The 7,740-nt window shown below is 49.2% G+C and overlaps 1 protein-coding gene across 1 annotated transcript in view; it reads left to right on the top strand.

Moving 5' to 3' along the window:
- ADGRG5 (adhesion G protein-coupled receptor G5) overlaps window positions 1–7,740 on the top strand; it is a 31,681-nt gene that overhangs the window by 2,932 nt on the left and 21,009 nt on the right. The window contains exons 2-3 of the mRNA XM_082369575.1: window positions 329–3,943; window positions 5,024–5,198. The gene's annotated coding sequence lies outside the window, so the exon portion shown is untranslated. The remainder of the gene's footprint in view (window positions 1–328; window positions 3,944–5,023; window positions 5,199–7,740) is intronic.

Here is a 7,740-nt window from a genome sequence, read left to right as displayed (position 1 = left end):
GCTCTGACCCTGGCCCTCCTAGTTGGTGGGGTGGGGGACCCAAACCTAACTTTGGGGCGAGGGGCGCGGGCCGAGCCGGCGGGATCAGCACAGAGCGTGCCGGACCCCGACATAGGCCCCACCGCAGCATGGGGGCCGAGAGTTGGGGGAGGGGGAGGAAGGCATGGTCTGGGGGCGCCCGCGGGGCTCGGCTTTCCTGCCTTAGGTTTCTCCTTGCACCAATGACATGCTAGGCGCCCAGCAGCAGAAGTGGGCACCGGCTGTCCCGGGCTCAGCAGGTGGAGCGTGTTTACTAAGTGTTCACTTTTGTTACCTGCATTCTTCCCAGTGCCAGCTCTGCCACCGAGTGGACGTGGAGCAGCAAGTCCCTGCCCCTCATCGGGCCTCAGTTTTCCCTTTGTACAACAGAAGGGTTGGCCAGAGTAACCTCGCGCGTGTTGAGAAGTGTGATGGGGCACTTGGCCCGCCGGGCGGAGGTTTTCTCGGATGTGCCAGGGTACTTCCTGCGAAGGGTAGGGCCGCAGCTGACGGGGTGGTCCCGGGCAGTTACCTTCTGGGGCCCTTGCGTGCGCTTTGCCACTTTGGAGCTTCCTCCCTTGGGAGTGGGTGTCTTCGGTTTTGGCGAGAGGGGGAGGCGGGCGCCTGGCGGCCCTGTTCTTACCACATCCTGTCCGCCGGAAGGCCGCTGAGGTGAATCCGTCTAAAAAGAGGACCAGAAGTTCAGAGAGGTAGTGGAGGGAAACTTGCTGTATTGGGACTTTACATGGGAAAAGAAACTAAAAATGAAGAAGATAAATTAGTTTGAACCGATAATTAACAATAGAGGCATATCTCTTTTTATTGCCCTTCACAAGATGTTTTGTTTTGTTTTAACAGATTGAAGGTTTGTGGCAACCCTGTCTATTGGCACCAACAGCATGTGCTTACTTCGTGTCTCTGTGTCACCGTTTGATAACCCTCAAAATATTTCAAACCTTCCACCAGCAAAAAGGTTATGACTTGCTGAAAGCTCAGATGATGGTTAGCATTTTTTAGCAATAAAGATTTTTAAGTTAAAAAGTTTTTTTTAGACATAATGCTATTGAACACTTACTAGACTACAGTATAGTGTAAGCATAACTTTTACATGCACTGGGAAACCAAAAAAATTTGTGTGACTCGAATATTGCAATATTTGATTTACTGTGGTGGCTTGGAACCGAACCTGAAATATCTCCAAGGTATGCCTGTATTTAGATTATGGTTGCAATCATGCATGCATTAGAATGAACAAAGTATTGGCTCTTTGCAGCAGGAGGATCATTTTTTGCAGAAGTATTTGGGGTTTCACTCCCAAGGCTCACTATGAATCCTTTGATAGTCAAACAATTCTCTCTGGAAGTTCTTGGTCATTTCTCTTACAGAAGTTCCCTTCCTCTGTGGTCAGTTGCTGCTCCATTTCCACGGCATCACTTCCATCAACTTCATGAAATCTCACGCTTTTTGCAAGATTTGCAGTTTCACTCATAACCATTTGCTTTGTATTTGCGTGGTTAAATGTTAATAGCATCTGACAATCAGCTAGGGACTGATTTTGGTGGGGATATGTGGTGGTTGAGAGGGAACTAACCTGTAAATGTTGCAGTGGCTGGCCTTTGCTTACTGTGTGTACTTTGGACCTGAGAGATTCAGATATTGAGTACTCAGAGGACTGGAACATCCCCATTTTAAACTTGGGGAAATGCTCATTGAGGCTCTTGGCTCAGGCTTACCCAAAGTTTCACAGCCAGTAAGGACAGCCATGGACCAAGAGTCTAGAGTTCTTTACCAGAGTTTCTGGAGGTAGGGATACAGATAGTGAAGGTGGAGGAGGCTGAGTTGATGATGAAAAATCAGGTGTCTTGTTTTCTATGTCCAATAGAAGGTTGAAGAATGAAAATCAAAAGGACAGAAGGCAGTGGTAGAAAGAGGTTAGAGACAATTTAGTTCTACATGGACGCTTCTCCTGGTTGCCACCAGGATTGAGAAAGACTGAAAAGTAAATGACTTTTTCGTGGTCTGACTCATTAGTTTATCTAATGGCCTGTCTGGGGTGCCACTTACTGCCCTCTCACAGATCACCAGTGGGAGCAGCCCCCATGTGGAGAGACACTTCACTAGGGCTGGGGTGTGGCTCTCCCAGGCTGGGGAGTGGGAAGTGGCTTGCCTTCCTGCCTGCCAGGGGGACTGAACAAGGACCTGACACGCCTCCTAAAGCGGAAGCATCTGGAATGTTTTATAGGGGAATTGGAGTCAGGGAAGGCTTCCCAGAGTAGGCAGGACTGGGCCCTAAGGGATGGAGAGGAGCTAGCGTGCCACCCAGGTGTGTGTGTGTCAGAGCGGAACAGAGCAGGGAGATGGGGATGAACATGGCAAGCACATCCCGAACTGGGTGGAAGTAGAAGTTGGATGGGGCTAGACCATGAAAACAATGGGAGACACTGCTGGCTTTTGAGCTGGGGAGTGTCTTGGCAGTGAGTTCCAGGATCTGGAGGGCAGGGCTATGTAACTGGCACCCCAATTGAGGCGGCGCATAGTAAGGCTAGCACAGATCCAGGATGGAAAATAGAGGGGCTTTTCGGGTGAGCAGGGCTTCCTCCTGGGCCCTGAGAGCAGCTGCTGGTGTTGTAACCCTAGAGGTGGCAGGAGACCTCGGAAAGGAAGGTAGGGCCTAGAGCTCAAGGGCTGCATCATGGCTGCAGAAAACCAAAGTGTGGAGGAGGGCAAGAGTTTGTCCAAGTCACCCAGCAGGAGTGTGGCCCAGGGGTCAGGACACAGGCACACGGGTGTCCCTGCAAAGTCTCTGCACTGCAGCTGGGGTGGGCCTGCGCCTCCCCGAAATCTCCCTGCCCTGCAAGGAGCAGCTGCCCTCCTTCCCTGCACAGAGGCCACCTGAGCTACCTGTGGGCTGTGCTTGAGCAGATACAGCAAGGCCTCCAGTGTTGGGGCAGAGAAGAGGGAGACCATGTTGGGACCTGCCTCTTTCTCCCTGTTGCTGCACCCCCATCACAGCTGTGGGGGTAGAAAAGCACATTCCTGAGTCAGAATTTTCCCAGGGAGCCTGGCTGGGGCCCTGGCAAGAGAGAGCACCCTGTCCCCCCAGCAACACACACAGACACGTCCCCCTGTTGCTTAGGGTTCTGTGGAGGAGGAGACTGATGTAGGACAGGCTGGTCCAGACCCCTGGCTCAAGGAGAAGCCGGCTAGCCTTCCAGCCTCACAGTTCTGGCCATGTTTTCTGAGCTCTGCTCCCAGTGAGGCCTTTCTCCAAAGGGCTCTGCACTGGGTAACTCTGGGCCAGGCCCTTGTCCTCCCCAGGCCTCAGGCACCCCATCTGTGAAAACTGAGGGCTTCACGGAGCACTTCTGGTGACTCTGCAGCATTACCCTTGATAAGCCCTACACTACCCCATTTCCGTCACTTGCCCAAAGTTACCCAGCCAGGAAATGGTGGGCCTGGGATTTGAACCCAGGCAGCGTGAGCCAGCCCTTGCCTGAGGTCCTTGCCATCATCCATCTCGTTGATCGTCAGGTCAGGCAGGGATCATTCTCCCTTTCCTACACAAGGGGAAACTGAGGCCAAGAAAGGTGAGGTCTCTTGCCCAAGGGCACAGAGCTGAGTGGGTCTTGGACCCCGCTGGGTGCCACATTGGCCAGCCCTCCTCCCTCTCCCCGCCGACGCCCAGCATCTCTGCAAATGTGCAGCTGCCCGCAGGAAGTGCTGCAGGCCCTGAGGGAAGGAACAAATAGGCTTCTTCTAGTGAAAGAAGAAGGGAAGTGGGAGCGTGCGGTGCAGCTGTTGGGTGAAGAGAGCAGAGAGAAGTGCAGGGGCAGGAGGTCACCCGCCCGCAGCACAGAGGTCCCCAACTTCCCCTTCTTCGTGCAGAAGGCGGCGGGACGGCGGTGAGACAACAACAGCTGCACAGGTCAGCCCCTCGGTCTGGGTCTCTCCATGCCTCCCTCCCCCCAGATTCTGTCCTTACCCTTGGGTTCCCTAGCAGGCACTGGGCACGCCCCTGCCTGAGTGGTTGCTGTACTGGTGACATCCGCGGAGCCGCAAGGTGGGGACTCACCTTCATTCCCTTCACCAGTTCCTGGGGCCCTGATGACAACCCCAAATCTCAGGAATGTACAGATCTATGTTTTTGAAAAAAGGCATTTACATTAAGGAGTGGTTGGGTGCTGGGTTCAAATATTTATCCTCCCCACCCCCCTGCCCCATGTGGCCTGGGGCAAGTTATTGAACTTTGCTTTTCTGGACCTGAGTTTCCTCATCTGTAAAATGGGGCTAGTCCAGTAACCTGCACCTCAGGTGACATGGGTGAGGGCCTGGCACAGAGTTTATGTTGGGCAAATCAGAGCAGGTGCGGTTCCTCTGAGTGACCTGGAAGGGAGCCTGGGGACAGTGTGTCTCAGGCAAAGGCTCTGGACCTGGCTGGGTCACAGACCCCCTGTTGGGTGCTGGTGGAGCCTCCTTTTCCCTGCCTGTGAAATGGGGCTGATAATGGCACCTGTCAGGACTTCCCTGCAGAGACCACAGGTTCACTTTTCACCCAGGCCAGGGGGGAGGCCGGAAGTGGGGACTCCAGCCTGTTGTTGGCAAGAGCAGTTGTTGGGAGGGGCAGGTGGGGCCCTATCCAGGAGTGCAGTGGCTCAGTGGACCCTGGTGCTGTTGGGGAGAGGGTGGGCTTCGGGGGTGCACTGCCAGCTCTGGATAGGAAGGCAGGGCTTCCCAGCTCTCCCGCTGAGCGTGTTCCTGGCTGGCAACCTTGGGTCAGAGCCTTAGATTCCCTGGAGTGTGGATCATGGAAATGGTTGTTTGAGTTTCCCTCCCTGGGAAATAGATGACCTTGGCCTCATTTTACAGATGAGAAAAACTGAAACACAGAAAGGTCAAGTTCCTTGCCTAACGTCAGACCTCAGGTGCTGAATACTGGAACTAGTTATCGAATTTCCATCTTCTGAAGTCTCTGTTCTGCTCTCCACTTGTCTCCTCATCCATACAGCAACTCAGCCACCAGGCCATCTTTAGGAGGCTGCAGCGCATCGTGGGGGAGAGCACTTGACTTGGAGTCTGAGTTTGCGTTTCAGCTTGCCCACTGGCCTGCTGAAGAACCCCGAGCAAACCCTTGTGTGGTATTCAGTTTCGACACAGTCAATTGGAACCTTCTTGGGAGTCAGGTAAGGGATTCCTGTTTTCTAGAGGACCCTAAATAGCGAATTGCAAAAAGAAGGAGACGGCTGAGGGTGTGGGGTAATGGCAAGTGGTGGTCTCTCTGAAAAGATGGGGAGGGGGATGTTGGAGGTTGCAAGCAGAAGTGAAGATTGTGGTTGCTCCTGGGAAAGGGGGTGGAAACCACAGCTTCTCTTTGGGTGCCTGGTGGGGGGGATGTCACTTCTGCTTTGGCCTTAATTTCCCCAGCTGCGTGGTGGGGTTAAGCTCCTCTTCCCTCTGTGTTTGCCTGGCAGAAGCATGGTCAAGGGCCTGGGGACCCCGTCTTAGGGTCCAGACCCTGGAGGTCAAATCCACACCACTGTCTGGGCCTCAGTTTCCCCATTCGTACTGTGAGGGGGTCTTTTCTACACTCTGGGGTTCTCAGTTTTCTCACCTGAAACATTGCAAATGGTTTCATTCAGTGGCTTCCTTTGTCCCCCAAAATCTTTTCCTTCAGTCGCTTAGGTTCTGAGGGGGTAAGTGAATTGCCCAAGATAACACAGCCAAATAAATAACTTAATAGCCAAATAAATAAGAACCCAGCACTCTATGACTCCAAAGTCTTTATTCTCTTTTATTTATTTATTTATTTATTTATTTTAATATAATGTAGGTATTCTTTTTTTAAAAAATGTTTTAATTTTATTTATTTATTTAGGCTGCGCCAGGTCTTAGTTGCAGCATTCGGACTCTTAGTTGTGACATGCATGTGGGATCTAGTTCCCTGACCAGGGATCAAACCCAGGCCCCCTGCATTGGGAGCACGGAGTCTTACCCAGTGGACCACCAGGGAAGTCCCTTTATTCTCTTTTAAAATAAACACACATATTAATAAATAGTGTTAAGACAGATGGATAACCACCAGGAAACAAAATTGAATCCGTATTTCACACTCCAGGATCAATGCAAATGGACTGGAGATTCCAATATAAAAAAATGAAACCTTAAAATTACCAGAAGAAACTTAGGAGAATTCCTTTATAATGTTGGAATGAGGAAGGTCTTTCTAGCTAAAACTCAAAATCCAGAAGCCCAAAGAGAAAACACTGGTAATTTTTACATAAAAATTTTATATTTAAAAAAGACCTACCTGGAAAAAAAAGCCATATGTAATGTCAAAAGGCAAAAGACAAACTAGGAAAGATACTTGCAACTCATGTAATAGACAAAGAGCTAATTTTCCTATTATGTAAAGAGTTTCTAGAAGTTGATAAAGAAAAGTCTAACCCAATATCAAAATGGGCAGATGATGAACTTGCACATGTGGGAAATGAGGCAAGTACAAGCACAGCCAAGCTGTTTGTAAGAGCCAAAGACTGGAACCAGCACAAATGACTATTAACAGGGGGCTGGTTAAGTAAATTATGGTTTGTCCCTAACATCACACTGTGCAGATATAAACGAGAAAGTGGAGGCTCTAGGTACTATTCAGGAAAGCTCTCCAAGGTTATTTTCAAGTATACAGAGTGTGCTACTTTTTTTTTTTTATAAGATGGGGGAACTCATATTCGCTTATATTTGTATGAAGAAACTGGTAAAGATGCACAAAACACTAATAGCAGTGGTGACCTGGGGGTGACTAATTGGGAACTGAGTGGTTAGGTGACACAAGAGGCAGGAATACTTTGCCTTTTGCACCATTTTGTATTTATTTATTGTGTATATTTGAAAGATGTAAATTTCTAACCCATCTAAAGAGTGAATAAAAATTGGGAAATGGATAACTATAACATATGGGGTAACTTTATAAAACACAGATGAACAAAACAAATAGGCCCAGAATCTCACCTCACCGAAGTGACCTTGATGTGCTTCTTCCAGATTTTGCATCTATAAAAAGTACAGTTTTTACAAGGATTGGATTACATTGTTTTGCAACATGCTTTTTGTTTCTCATAAGCAATCTGTCACTATTATTTTTTCAATAACAATAAATAGTCATTTGGAATATTTAAAAAATCCTAAGCATTAAAATATTTGCTTTTCTGTTGTGAAGGTAATACATGTTTGTTGTAGAAAATTCAAACAATACAGAAAACATAAAGAAAGAAACTAACCCCCTCCCATAACATTATTAATATTTTGGTGACCATTCTTCTAGATATCCTCGTAGATTTAAACATGCATATAATTTTCCATAAATGTGATTATATTATATGTGTTATTTTTTTTTTTTTTATAAATTTATTATTTATTTTTGGCTGTGTTGGGTCTTCGTTTCTGTGCGAGGGCTTTCTCTAGTTGCGGCGAGCGGGGGCCACTCTTCATCGTGGCGCGCGGGCCTCTCACTATCGCGGCCTCTCTTGTTGCGGAGCACAGGCTCCAGACGCACAGGCTCCAGACGCACGGGCTCAGTAGTTGTGGCTCACGGGCCTAGTTGCTCCGCGGCATGTGGGATCTTCCCAGACCAGGGCTCGAACCCGTGTCCCCTGCATTGGCAGGCGGATTCTCAACCACTGCGCCACCAGGGAAGCCCCTATATGTGTTATTTTTAACCTGCTCTTTCCG

This window comes from Balaenoptera borealis, assembly GCF_965194805.1.
Source record: "Balaenoptera borealis genome assembly, chromosome: 19".
NCBI classification, from domain to species: domain Eukaryota; kingdom Metazoa; phylum Chordata; class Mammalia; order Artiodactyla; family Balaenopteridae; genus Balaenoptera; species Balaenoptera borealis.
This window is presented reverse-complemented; position numbering and strand designations above follow the sequence as displayed.